Source organism: Oreochromis aureus, linkage group 22 (genome assembly GCF_013358895.1).
Source record: "Oreochromis aureus strain Israel breed Guangdong linkage group 22, ZZ_aureus, whole genome shotgun sequence".
Classification (NCBI taxonomy): Eukaryota; Metazoa; Chordata; class Actinopteri; order Cichliformes; family Cichlidae; genus Oreochromis; species Oreochromis aureus.
Window position 1 is genome coordinate 1,400,511 of NC_052962.1, and position 15,480 is coordinate 1,415,990.

The window sequence follows — 15,480 nt, forward strand, 5'->3', positions numbered from 1 at the left end:
ATACTTTTCTTTCTTATTCTCATTTAAAATGTCTAGCTTTTAATAAATAATTATCTGAATCGTACACCCAAAGTTTTAATCTTATGTAAAATATATAGAAGTCCATTACTGTATATAGTAACTATAAAGTCTAATATACCCTAGTAAGCTATAGTCAAAGGAGTTTGCAAAGAAAAGCGTCTGGACTTCTTTAAATTGCTTGAAGACGTTTCACCTCTCATCCGAGAAGCTTCTTCAGTTCTAAGGTCAAATGGCCGAGAGTCCCAGATTTAAACCCAGTGGGAGTATCCCCCCAAAGAGGGACAAAGGACCCCCTGGTTATCCTCTAATCACATGAGCCAAGGTGTGAAAGCAGGTGTGGGACCTAGTCAGCCAGGGTTTCGGGTGAGCTCATTGTGAAACCTGGCCCCACCTTGTTATGTGAATTCCTGAGGTCAGATGGCCCAGGATGTGAGTGGGCGTTAAGGCGTCTGGGGAGGGAACTCAAAACTGGATTATAGATGGCAGACAGTTGGTGTCGTAAACCACCGCCTCTGTTCAAAGATGGTCGCTCACAGTGGACATAGATGGCCTCTTTCACTCCTCTTTCAAACCATCTGTCCTCTCTGTCCAAAATGTGAACATTGGCATCCTCGAAAGAGTGACCTTTATCCTTAAGATGCAGATGGACTGCTGAGTCTTGTCCCGTGGAGGTGGCTCTTCTATGTTGTGCCATGCGCTTGTGAAGTGGCTGTTTGGTCTCTCCAATGTAGAGGTCTGGGCATTCCTCGCTGCACTGTACAGCATACACCACGTTGTTAAGTCTGTGTTTTGGAGTTTTGTCTTTCGGGTGAACCAATTTCTGTCTGAGTGTGTTGCTGGGTCTGAAGTACACTGGGATGTCGTGCTTGGAGAAAACTCTCCTGAGTTTCTCTGATACACCGGCTACATAGGGGATGACAACGTTGTTGCGTCTGTCTTTCTTATCCTCCCTCGCTGGTGTCTGATCTTCTTTTCTGTGCCTCTTTGCTGACTTTATGAACGCCCAGTTAGGATAACCGCATGTTTTGAGTGCTTCCTTTACGTGTGTGTGTTCCTTCTTTTTTCCCTCAGGCTTAGAGGGAACATGTTCTGCCCGGTGGTGTAGGGTCCTAATTAGTTTGTGTTCCAGAGGGTGGTGGGAGTCAAAGAGGAGGTACTGGTCCGTGTGTGTGGGCTTCCGGTAAACTTCGATGTTGAGGTTGCCGTTTTCTTCAATGTGCACGGCGCAGTCCAGGAAAGGCAAACAGTTATCCTTTGTGTCTTCCCTGGTGAACTTGATGTTTTTATCCATAGCGTTAATGTGTGCAATGAAGGATTCCACTTCTTGTGTCTTGATTTTGACTCCCATCACCCTCTGGAACACAAACCTGGAGTAATTAGGACCCTACCCCTCCGGGCAGAACAGTGTTGGGGAGTAACGGAATACATGTACCGCCGTTACGTATTTAGAATACAAAATATGAGTAACTGTATTCCGTTACAGTTACCGTTTAAAAAGGTGGTATTCAGAATACAGTTACTTTGTTGAAATAAATGGAATACACGGCGGTACTTTCCTGTTTCATATTGTCGCGGGTCAGGACTGTTTGGGTTTGTTTGACAGCTGTGTTCTGTTGTTCCAGGCGGCAGCGTTACGGTTGCCATGGTTACAGGGTGACGCGCTCTCTCTCTGCGTGTTTCCTGGGTGAGAGAGCGCTTTTTTGTTGTTGTTGTTGTGCTAAGCTAATAGACAGAATGCTACAGGCATAGCTCTAAAGCATGTAGCCTGATGGGCAGTGTAGTCCGTGCTGCAGGAGAATGGACTACCATACCCGTTATGTGTCTGTGAGCGAGGGAGGAGAGAAAGGAAAAGTCCGAGCTGTCACGGAGCAAAAAGCGGGAGCTGGAAGCATGTAAATATAATAATAACCACTGCAGCCAAGAAGAGTGCCTGACGAGCCCAGCTGTAAGTAAGCTATTAAGACTCGACTATACGCTGTGTTCGTGTTTTCCTCGGAAAAATAAGTTCCGTTGGAGCAGCCTTTCAACGCCTCTCTCTGTCTCTGGCAAGCAAAGTTGACCCAGACAACAAAGTAAAGCTAGTTTTCGGCTACCAGCCCGACACGGAACCCACCGTATTGGCCAGAGGTCCCTTTACTACGGTTCGCAGCCGCGGACCTTCAGTATCAGTAATAAATCACAGCAATAGTACATTCACGTAGTTGTAAACAGCATGATAATATATTAAGTAATCCAAAGTATTCAGAATACGTTACTCTCATTGAGTAACGTAACGGAATACGTTACAGAATACATTTTGGGGCATGTATTCAGTATTCTGTAATGGAATACATTTTAAAAGTAACCTTCCCAACACTGACACTATATTGGATTCATATCGGTATCAGCAGATATCCAAATTTATCATATCGGTATCGGACATAAAAAAGTGGTATCGTGCCATCTCTAGTCTGTATCTGGAAGTCCCACAGGATCTTAGCTCGGTCATTCTCCACCACCCTAGGGGGCGTCTCCCATTTTGACCTCAGGACTTCCAGGCCATATTCGGCACAGATGTTTCTGTATACTATGCCGACCACTTGGTTATGCCTGGTGTGATAGACCCCAGCCTCTATGGATCTTGTACTCAGAGCTTGTTCCTGTGCTGCCATGATTAGTGCCTCTGTGCTGCCTTTCAGTCCAGTTTTGTCCAGACAGTGGTAGGATTTCTGGATATCAGCCACCTCCGCTATCTGCCGATGGTACATACCATGCAGGGGCTTGTCCTTCCATGATGGTGCCTCCTCTTCCTCCTCATTCTTGAGTTTCTGCTGCCTGAGGTATCGACTAAGCACGCGGTGGGTTGGGGCCATCTTACTGATGTATTCGTGGATGTTTGTTGTCTCATCCTGGACCGTGGTGCTGACACTCACCAGTCCCCGGCCTCCTTCCTTCCGCTTAGCGTACAGCCTCAGGGTGCTGGACTTGGGGTGAAACCCTCTATGCATGGTAAGGAGCTTCCTTGTCTTGATGTCAGTGGCTTCTATCTCCTCCTTTGGCCAACTTATTACCCCAGCAGGGTACCTGATCACGGGCAGGGCGTAGGTGTTGATAGCCCGGATCTTGTTCTTATCGTTCAGCTGACTTCTCAGGACTTGCCTGACCATCTGCAGGTACTTGGTGGTTGCAGCTTTTCTAGCGACCTCTTCAGGGTTCCCATTTGCCTGTGGGATCCCCAGGTACTTGTAGCTGTCCTCTATGTCTGCAATGTTGCCTTCTGGTAGTTCAATCCCCTCAGTTCTGACTACCTTCCCTCTCTTTGTTATCATCCGACTACACTCCTCCAGTCAGAACGACATTCCGATGTCATTGCTGTATATCCTGCTGGTGTGGATCAGTGAATCAATGTCTCATTCACTCTTGGCATATAGCTTGATGTCATCCATGTACAGGAGGTGGCTGACAACTGCTCCATTCTGTAGTCGGTATCCGTAGCCAGTCTTGTCAATGATCTCACTGAGAGGGTTAAGGCCTATGCAGAACAGCAGTGGGGACAGAGCATCTCCTTCGTAGATCCCGCACTTGATGGTGACTTGTGCTATGAGCTTGGAGTTGGCCTCTAGTGTTGTACGCCACATCCCCATTGAGTTCCTGATGAAGGCTCTCAGGGTCCTGTTGATCTTGTACAATTCTAGGCATTCCAGGATCCAGCTGTGGGGCATTGAGTCATAGGCCTTCTTGTAATCACTCCAGGCAGTGCACAGATTGGTCAGTCTGGTCTTGCAGTCTCGGCTGACCGCTCAGTCTACCAGTAGTTGGTGTTTTGTGCCTCTGGTATTCTTGCCCATCCCTTTCCTTGCCCCGCTCATGTATTGACCATGTGCCTGTTCATCTTAGCTGCTATGATGCCTGACAGGAGCTTCCACGTGGTGCTGAGGCAGGTTATTGGTCGGTAGTTGGAGGGGACCGGTCCCTTCTGGGGGTCCTTGAGGATCAGGACTGTCCGGCCTTCGGTTAGCCATTCTGGGTGTCTCTCGTCAACTAGCAGCTGGTTCATTTGTGCTGCCAGGCGCTTGTGGAGTGCAGTCAGCTTCTTCAGCCAGTAGGCGTGAACCATATCAGGGCCTGGTGCTGTCCAACTCTTCATACTGGAGACCCTTTCTTGGATATCTGCCACTGTGATGGTTACTGGACCCTGTTCAGGGAGGTCGCTGTGGTCTGCCCTCAGATCCACTAGCCACTGAGCATTGCCGTTATGGGTTGCGTCCTTCTCCCATATGCTCTTCCAGTATTGTTCTGTCTCCAGCCTTGGTGGTGCTCTTCTCTTATTGTTCCCCTGCCACTGAGAGTACACCTTGGCTGGTTCGGTGGAGAACAGCTGGTTTATTCTCCTGCCTTCTATCTCTCTGGTGTACCTCCTCAAGCGGCTCAACAAGGTCTGCGTCAGGTGTTGAGGAACCAGGGCACCCTGATGAGAAGTGGGCTACTGGAACAAGAAGGCATCGGTGGGCAAGAGACGAAAACAGGTCGTTGTTGGAATGCTACTACGCAAGTAACCCTGGCGGAAGGGGTTACATGAATAGGATGAGGGACCTATGGATTCTTCGATACCCAACATCCACAATGACGGCGAAATAACTAGTAGCTCAGTGTTCCAACATTCGAGAGAAGGGACTGCTCTCACAGCTAGACATTGACGAGGTACAACATAAATGCTACGGCAAGGGGGAGCCAGGACACCAGGTCAGGGGGGAGATATCATCACCCCCACCCGAGATTGGGTACCAAGCCCCAAGTGCGATAGGAGAAGGATCGTTGAGTGCGAGAGGAACTGACCTGAAAGATAGGATCATGGCCAAGCTTGAAACCTGGATCCCCCGTAGCCGGTTACCAAGATTACATGAAGTACCTTCAGAAGGTCTGCTTAATACAGCACCACGGACGATACCTACAGTCACGAACAAGCTGATCTACAATACGGCAGCAGTGATCAGTGAGATGCTTGGCTACAACTTCAACGGCCACAAGGGGCAGTACCCTCCATGGAGAAGGAGGCTAAGATCAAGGTAGCACGGAGGAAGGTCAGCCAACTAACTCTACACTAGGGTGGCTGTAGCTCAGGTGGCAGAGCAGGTCAGCCACTAATCAGAAGGTTGGTGGTTCCCAGGCTGCTTCCCAGGCTGCTCCAGGCTGCATGCCAAATATCCTTGGGCAAGATACTAACCCAATGTTTGCCTACTGGTGGTGGTCGAGGGCCCGGTGGCGCCAGTGTCCGGCAGCCTCACCTCTGTCAGTGCGCCCCAGGGCAGCTGTGGTTACAATGTAGCTTGCCATCACCAGTGTGTGAATGTGTGTGTGAATGGGTGAATGACTGAATGTAGTGTGAAGCGCTTTGGGGTCCTTAGGGACTAAGTAAAGCACTATACAAATGCAGGCCATTTACAATTTACCATTTAACTATCGGAGTTGCAGAAAGGCACAATGAATAAGGTGCCTAAGAAGTACAGGAAGCTGTCCATATCTGAGGCCTTGGAAACTACCAAGCAACGACTCACAGCCTTGGCCAGCCGCTTGAAGAGGTACACCAGAGAGATAGAAGGCAGGAGAATAAACCAGCTGTTCTCCACCGAACCAGCCAAGGTGTACTCTCAGTGGCAGGGGAACAGTATGAGAACAGCACCACTAAGGCTGGAGACAGAACAATACTGGAAGAGCATATGGGAGAAGGACGCAACCCATAACGGCAATGCTCAGTGGCTAGTGGATCTGAGGGCAGACCACAGCGACCTCCCTGAACAGGGTCCAGTAACCATCACAGTGGCAGATATCCAAGAAAGGGTCTCCAGTATGAAGAGTTGGACAGCACCAGGCCCTGATATGGTTCACGCCTACTGGCTGAAGAAGCTGACTGCACTCCACGAGCGCCTGGCAGCACAAATGAACCAGCTGCTAGTTGACGAGAGACACCCAGAATGGCTAACCAAAGGCCGGACAGTCCTGATCCTCAAGGACCCCCAGAAGGGACCGGTCCCCTCCAACTACCGACCAATAACCTGCCTCAGCACCACGTGGAAGCTCCTGTCAGGCATCATAGCAGCTAAGATGAACAGGCACATGGTCAATACATGAGCGGGGTACAGAAAGGGATGGGCAAGAATACCAGAGGCGCAAAACACCAGCTACTGGTAGACCGAGCGGTCAGCCGAGACTGCAAGACCAGACTGACCAATCTGTGCACTGCCTGGAGTGATTACAAGAAGGCCTATGACTCAATGCCCCACACCTGGGTCCTGGAATACCTAGAATTGTACAAGATCAACAGGACCCTGACAACACTAGAGGCCAACTCCAAGCCCATAGCACAAGTCACCATCAAGTGCGGGATCTACCAAAGAGATGCTCTGTCCCCATTGCTGTTCTGCATAGGCCTTAACCCTCTCAGTGCGATCATTGACAAGACTGGCTACGGATACCGATTACAGAATGGAGCAGTTGTCAGCCACCTCCTGTACATGGATGACATCAAGCTGTATGCCAAGAGTGAACGAGACATTGATTCACTGATCAGTGACCAGGATATACAGCAATGACATCGGGATGTCGTTCGGGCTGGAGAAGTGTAGTCGGATGATAACAAAGAGAGGGAAGGTAGTCAGAACTGAGGGGATCGAGCTACCAGAAGGCAACATTGCAGACATAGAGGACAGTTACAAATACCTGGGGATCCCGCAGGCGAATGGGATCCATGAAGAGGCCGCTAGGAAAGCTGCAACCACCAAGTACCTGCAGAGGGTCAGGCAAGCCCTGAGGAGTCAGCTGAACGGTAAGTACAAGATCCGGGCTATCAACACCTACGCCCTGCCCGTGATCAAGTACCCTGCTGGGGTAATAAGTTGGCCAAAGGAGGAGATAGAAGCCACTGACATCAAGACAAGAAAGCTCCTTACCATGCATGGAGGGTTTCACCCCAAGTCCAGCACCCTGAGGCTGTATGCTAAGCGGAAGGAAGGGGGCCGGGGACTGGTGAGTGTCAGCACCACAGTCCAGGATGAGACAACGAGCATCCAAGAATACATTGGGAAGATGGCCCCAACTGACCGAGTGCTCAGTGAATACCTCAGGCAGCAAAAACCCAAGAAAGAGGAGGGAGACGAGGAACCATCATGGAAGGACAAGCCCCTGCACGGTATGTACCACCGGCAGATAGAGGAGGTGGCTGATATCCAGAAATCCTCCCAGTGTCTGGACAAAGCTGGACTGAAAGACAGCACGGAGGCACTAATCATGGCAGCACAGGAACAAGCTCTGAGTACAAGATCCATAGAGGCTGGGGTCTATCACGCCAGGCAAGACCCCAGGTGCAGGCTGTGTAAAGATGCCCCTGAGACAATCCAGCACATAACAGCAGGGTGCAAGATGCTAGCAGGCAAGGCATACATGGAACGCCATAACCAAGTGGCCGGCATAGTGTACAGAAACATCTGTGCCGAATATGGCCTGGAAGTTCCGAGGTCAAAATGGGAGACGCCCCCAAGGGTGGTGGAGAATGACCGAGCTAAGATCCTGTGAGACTTCCAGATGCAGACGGACAAAATGGTGGTGGCTAACCAACCAGACATAGTGGTGGTAGACAAACAGAAGAAGACGGCCGTAGTGATTGATGTAGCGGTCCTGAATGACAGCAACATCAGAAAGAAGGAACACGAGGGAAAACGAGAAGCTGGAGAAATACCAAGGGCTCAGAGAAGAGCTCGAGAGGATGTGGAGGGTGAAGGTAACCGTGGTCCCCGTGGTAATCGGAGCACTAGGTGCGGTGACTCCCAAGCTAGGTGAGTGGCTCCAGTGGATCCCGGGAACTACATCGGAGATCTCTGTCCAGAAGAGCGCAGTCCTAGGAACAGCTAAGATACTGCGCAGGACCCTCAAGCTCCCAGGCCTCTGGTAGAGGACCCGAGCTTGAAGGATAAACCGCCCGCAGGGGGCGAGATGGGTGCTTTTATATATATATGATTTCCGAGGCATTATAAATAATTCAGACATCATACCAAACTGTGAATAGGGTGCTATCATATTTTACTTTTTTTTTTTCATTATCTACATTCTAATAATTATTTGTGTCATGAGCTTTCAATTATGACTGAAGTCAACAGGGTTTATTCTTAAGAGGTCTACACATCAGAAGAAACTGGCACCCAGAAATTGTGGAATCTCAGTGAAATTCAGCAACCCAAACTTATCAGGTATTAAATTACACTACTCTCAAATTTGAGGCTATGGGCCTTAGTTGATTGCATTGTACTGTCCATTTTGATTTTATTAATTGGTTTTATTTGTTTTATTTTAATTTATTTTAATGTTGAGTATTGTGTTAAAATTTTCTGGATTTTTAGTGTAATGTTACTTGTGACTGTTTAATTTTAATGTTCAGCACTTAGGTCAACTCTGTGCTATATAAATAAACTTGACCTAGACCTCTCTGAGAAGTCAGAAATAATCAAGTATAATGTTTAACTACTAAAACTAATTTTTCTATTCAGGAATGCAACTAACAAACTGCAACTTAGCATCATAATAAAAAAATATTAATGTGGTTAATAATAATCATTTTGGATTAAAAATGTGATTTTGATTAAAGAGCTTATGCATGCTGGTGAATTAAAATGATTTTGATAATCACCAATACATTACATTACATTCAGTGGTGGTTTAATAAATTTGTGGCACACGACACAATTCCATTATAAAAATGAAAAGATTATGACAGTCTCGAGTTTCTATGAGAAATGGATGATCCAATGATAATTCACTGTAGCGGTAAAGTTTAGCATGGAAGTGCTATCTCTTCCTGCCTTATAACTTTTATAACACTGAGGAGAGCTGGGACTTCTCTGCAGCAGGAGATATTTGAAGGGCATGTTGCTGTGCTTTAAATACTGCTCTAATTTGCAATGCTAATAACTTGATTCTTATTTGAATAATCCTCTTGGTTACCTAATACTCTATCATGTCTGTTGTAGGCTTGCTGCTTTGATAATCCACTTGTATTCTTTGTCACTCCCTGCTTCCTAAGCCAAAAGCTCTTAAATAATAACAGTGGTTGTTTGACACCTTTTTAACCTCTGGATTAGTGGGGTTTCTCGTTTTAGGCCATGTTGTTTTGTGTGACTGAAGCCGTACAGTCTATAATGTGCACTATTTAGCCTAAACATTATGAAGGATAATGATTATTAGCTGGTAATCGAACTGTTCTTCTCTTTTCATGCATGATCTCTGGAAACTGATGGGGGAATCGGGCTAGGACATTGTCTCAAGTTGTTCTTTCTTACATGGAACACACAGCAGCAGACAGTGTGCTTTATATATATACTCAGCAGGTACTTCATTTGGTAGACCCATTCAAAGGATTTTTAATGCAAATATATAATTAATAAAGTCCAGTTAGCCAAGAACAGGAAATTAAAGCCACAGTTTGCAATGTTCAACAAAATTGGACAATAGACGACTGAAAATGTTGCCTGGTCTGATGAATCCTGATTTCTTCTGTGATATTTGGATTGTAGGTTTAGAGTTTGGCATAAACAACCTGAATGAATGGATCCATCCTGCCTTGTGTCAAGTTTTCTGGCTGGTGATGATGGTTTGCTGGCATACTATGGGTGTCATGGTTTTGGGTCATTTTTTTAATTGAACTTTAAGAACATTTTATACAAAAGAGAAACAAACAAAAAATGCAATGAAACAAAAACAATGGGTGGAGAGATGTTATACAAAGTCACAGGATTAAAAACATAATGATAAGTGGACATCAAGCATATAGCAGCATGAAGCAATTCCAGGAATGGTCCAGGAATGGTTTCCAGATAGCCTGAAAACTGGTGGGAGACTTGCCTTTACAGCAATGAATCTGCTCAAGTCTAGTGAGAAGTAGTATTTCATTGAGCAACCTTTTAAAACAGGGAGGTGATGATAGGATTTTCATTCTAGTAAGATTATTCTCTTTACAGCAATCATGCCTTCCCTGTGGAGTTTCCTTTGGTGAGATGGAAGTGGCCAAGTCCTATCAGAGCAGCTAGTGATGGCCAGGTTCCAGTCTAGTTGGATGCCCCTAACAAACTGTTTAGAAAACTTAAAAAATTGCCCTCCAGAAATTGTCTAGGGCCACACCAGAACAGTTGTGAGAGTGACCCTTCTGTGACTCCACATTTATCACATAAGAGGGAGACAGTACCAAAAATTTTGTCGGGTTTTGTCTTCCTGATTCTGACTGAAACAGCACAATCCCCTTCTTTTTCAATCAAGGAAAACTATCCATCAGCGCTGGCTGATGGCTGTTGGTCATAGAAGAGTGAAAAGGGAAATGTAGATGGTTCAAAATCATCAGTTTCTAAGAATGAAGTTATCACCGAAGGTGGCATAGGAAGGCAGTTTTCCAAAAACAGCAGCACTGGGAGGGAAGAATCCGTAACTAATGAGGATTCAGTCTTTAGCTTTGGAGATACGAGGTTTATTCCTCCACACAAAGGAAAGAATAAGAGAATCCAGTTTTTTAAGAAAAGACACTGGTAGATAAATGCACACGTTCTGAGAGAGATCTAAAACATGACTGCACAACCATTTTTATAACGTTGATACGATCAGTCATAGAAAGGAGGAGGATAGACCACTTCCACAGGTCGGCTTTTAATTTATCTAACCAGTCTTCTCTTGTGCTTTTACTTTTCTTGTCTTGTTATCCCTGCTTTGTTCCCACTATGTCTCCTAGCTGTTTCCTCTCCCCTCATTATCTGGTGACTATTTATTGTCCGAGTTGTAGAGGATCAGAAGAGTCACACGCAGCAAATTTGTTTTTGAAGTAAATTCTATTTTTAGTCCTGCATTTGGGTTCACACATACATCAACATACGACAAATGAATGTAATCAGATTGGACCCAACAAGCATGGATTTGGATGTGTGGCAGCAGTTGGCTCTCAATGTTTTAGAAAGGACTCTCAAATAAAAGTCCTGGCTTACCCCAGGGTATGAGCCGCACTACTGGGGAATGGAGATGCTGCTCATCTTCTTCATGAGAGGTGGAGCTCTGCTGCTTTACACTGGCGCAGTTGTTTGCCTAGTTTTCTGGGACTTGCTGACTAGTGACTGACCAGTGCTTTGCCTTAACGAGGTATGGGAATCGAACTACTGGTTCCCAGTTCAAATCCTTAGAATTATTAGTCTGCTTGCCTATTGATCCTGCTTATCGGTTCCACTTGCGCTGAAGTCAACTGATTTCAGTTCATGTATCGAAGGAGGAAAATAGTGGCAGAGTCTAGGGCGTGGATATAAATATTATTAAGTGTACCTATGCCAAGAGGCACACTTATTACTATTCCTCAGATTTATTAAGTGTGCCTATGCCAAGAGGCACACTTATTACTATTCCTCAGATTTATGCTGCTTATTAAGTGTGCCTATGCCAAGAGGCACACTTATTACTATTCCTCAGATTTATTAAGTGTGCCTATGCCAAGAGGCACACTTTTTACTATTCGTCAGATTTATGCTGCTTAGTATTCTCCTTTTTCCGCCGACAAGCTTAACATATGTTATATCATTTTGTGCGGCTGGATCTGGAATGGTGTGCTATGACTTTTGGTGTTTATGACTTTTATACTTTTTTAAATATTAATATTTTAGTGCAAATTTTGGCCCATGACATGGTGGAAAACTCCATATCCCACAATTCATAGCACACCTCTGCCGCACACCTCAAACTTCAAATATCTGCTCGTTTTATCAAGACATCCCATATTAGCAACAGTGCTCTGACGATGATGTTGCTGCCGCATGGCAGCTAGCGCGGCTAGCTAGCTAGCTAGCGCCGCTTGGCTGGAAAGCGACCGGGCATGCGTTACAGTGAGGCGGGTCACACTCGTTTCACCCCCCAGTCTCTCGCACCGAGTCGGTCTCTCAGCTGGACTTATTTTTCGTTTATATGGGCCGATGATTCATTTTAGTAACGGTATAAACAATGAAAGGTGGTGGATTGTCCAGATGCTGGTCGATGTGGAAAAATAACTGAGTTGTTTAGTGGTGGCTAACGCGGAGCTCAAACAGAGGGCATGCGGGAAAAAGAGAGATATGAGGCGGCGAGGCAGCCGCCGATGGACCGGTGGTGGCTAACGCGGAGCTCAAACAGAGGCAGCCGTTGATCAGGGAAACCGAAGGCAGGAGAAGCAGACCCAAGGCGGCTGCCGGTGTTCCAGATCAACTGGCGTTTAGATCAACTGGCGTTGGTCGAACAGATGCGTGGCAGTCTTGCGTTTCAGGTGCTGCTACCGACAAACCAGCAAAAAAAACCCGCCAAATGTGTCATCTGTGACACTTGTGAGGTTATCTCAAACACACTCCGTCAGTCTTGATGCTGTTGAACAACAAAATGTTTAAAAATGTCGCGAGTTTACCTGGTGATATCCTCATGCGCGACGCGATCGCGAAAACAGCAAACAATTAATACCACGCCGATGTTGTTCATAAGACAGCAAGAGTAAACGATCGGGGGACTCTTGTCGTTGTTATCGTTCCCCTCGCACGTTTTATTTCTCCGGTTTCAGCGTTTTTGCTTCACAACTAAAGCGTGCAGTTTACTTTGTGTGCACTAACATGGACTCGAATCAACCAGCGCCACCTCTGGCCAAGTGCCACAGCCTACAGCCAGATCAACTTGTGACACACATCTGCACCACATGTGAATTCGTTTCATGCACAACACATTTGTACCTTTCAATTGTGTGTTTGTTCGTCATGCAAATAAACCTTTGAAAAGAATGAAATGATATCATATATGTATTATCAGCCTACATTTGTACAAAATGCCAAATCACCACTCCAATTGGTCATCATGATTTTAATATTCTCTTTTTCCATAACAATGAAATACGCCTTGGACAAATATGACACATCAATAGTTCATTGGTGTTGTCACATCACATCCTGTAAGCATCTTCTGTCTGTGTCTTTTCTCTGGAAATGAATATTTCCAGCCAATATAGGCAATCCATCAACATGGCTGGAGAATTGGTAGTTATATACAGTCTGTATAAGTGTGGTCAATCTAATGAACATTTGTAAGGAGATGGCAGTTACTGTGAATTTACAGCAGGTGATTAGTAATAAACAGTCAGACAATGACTCTGACAATCTCATTCAATCTTGCGGATTTAATGCACCTTCTGCGGAAAGTGGTACCACACAGTGTGTGTGGACTTCCCCTGTGCAGAAGGCGACTACAAATGTTGTGGGTGCTAAATAAACAGAAAAAATTGATCCCTCTTGTCTTTGCTTACTTGTTTTTAGTGTTAACAATCCACATTGCTGGCATTGCATCTTTCAACATATTTGTGGGTAGATTTGGGTGTACCAGGGGTAAGTGCAGCCACTCAGCCTTTACTCAGTGTGATCATAGCAGCAGGTGCAGATGTGTGTCACAAGTTAATCTAGTAGTAGGCTATGGCACTTGGTCACAGGTGGCAGCAGTGGACTGACCTGCATTGGAGACTGGTCCAGCTGCTATGTGGTATTCAGTAGATGGGTTCCAAATTGAGGATTAAATGCAAGTTTTGGAGACTGTTTATTACTGATCACTATATAACTGCTGTACATTCAGCGTAACTGCCATCTCCTTACGGATCTTTATTAGATTGACCACACTTATACAGACTGTATATAACAACCAACTCTAAAATGTTCGTTTGCAGAGAAAAGACACACGCAGACTATGCTAACGACATGTGATGTTACAACACTGGTGAAATATTAGTGTGTCATATATTTGTTCACGACATTTTTCTTATGGGCAAAAGTATTGATATCATGATGAACAAGGGTGGTGATTCTTATGACTTTGTGTATATAATTTGGAATTTTGTACAAATGTAGGCTGATAATACATACATGATATCATTTCATTCTTTTCAAAGGTTTATTTGCATGACGAACAAACACACAATTGAATGGTACAAATGTGTTGTGCATGAAACGAATTCACACGTGGTGCAGATGTGTGTCACAAGTTGATCTGGCTGTAGGCTGTGGCACTTGGCCAGAGGTGGCGCTGGTTGATTCGAGTCCATGTTAGTGCACACAAAGTAAACTGCACGCTTTAGATGTGAAGCAAAAACGCTGAAACCGGAGAAATAAAACGTTCGAGGGGAACGATAACGACGACAAGAGTCTCCCGATCGTTTACTCTTCCTGTCCTGTGAACAACACCGGCGTGGTGTTAACTGTTTGCTGTTTTCGCGATCGCGTCGCGCATGAGGATATCACCAGGTAAACTCGCCACATTTTTAAACATTTTGTGTTCGAGATAACCTAACAAGTGTCACAGATGACACATTTGGCGTTTTTTTTGCTGGTTTGTCGGTAGCAGCTCCTGAAACGCAAGACTGCCACACATCTGTTCGACCAACGCCAGTTGATCTGGAACACCGGTCGGAGCATGAGGTGAACTGAATTTCAGGTAAGAGGTTATGAACTGCACTCTATCTGGGTCAGATATAAACCGAGTTTAGGTGTAGTTTATTTTCGTTGTGCTGACTTTTTACAATCAGTTACAATAACTCCTACTGCGTGCTAGCTAGCACGACGGAGTTTCTATACAGCTGTGTGCGCTAAGTTACTGATGTTGAACTTTATTTTATTCATAAGGGTTAGTTCGTAGAGTTGCTAACCGTTCTGTACAAACGGAATTGTCCCGCATTCAGAGAAAATTTTACGCGTTTCGTATTGAGCTGAAAAGGAACACAGTTTGTCCCGGACTTCAGGTAGAATGGAAAAAGACACAAAGCTGGATTTATTCTGTCGTTATGCTGCACAGCTGCCTCTTCCCCTGTCATTCTCTGCCTGTTGAAACTTCAGTCATGAAACTGATCAATGATCGGCTTTTCTCTCTTGTTTGTTTATCGCGCTAAACAACAGCAGCACGTTTAAGCTTGATCAACTGTTGTTAGAATTCATTTGATTTTAATTTCTAGTATCAGCTGATGTTTGCTGGAGCCACAGCTGTAAAAACGGCTGGTCCAAACCAGATGTCCTTACTGAATCATCAGAGCTGAACTGGTGATGGAGAAACAGGTTTACCCTTTAGGTGACATGAATGAATTGAAGGGAAGTAATGAACTGTTTCTGAGAGACAAATAAACACCAAGCTCCTTTTCTGTGTAGCTGACAGCTGGTAACTGTGCAGGGGCGGATCTAGCAAAGCTTTTGCCAGGGGGCCAGGTAGGGCATTAACAGGGAAAGGGGGGCACAAAGAAATACTTTTCTTACTTATTCTCTCAAATATTTAGCTTTTATTAAATAGTTATCTGAATCTTACAACCACAGTTTGTATAATAATACACAAGATTGGCTGTAGACCATTGTTCATCATTCAGAACACTGTGTAAAAATAAAAAGTGAATGCAAACGTGCATAAATATTTATTTTATGTGTTTGATGT

General features: G+C 45.3%; 1 pseudogene; it reads right to left on the minus strand.

Moving 5' to 3' along the window:
• Positions 1-454: 454 nt before the first annotated feature.
• LOC120435469 overlaps positions 455-15,480 on the minus strand; it is a 46,211-nt pseudogene continuing 31,185 nt past the window's right edge.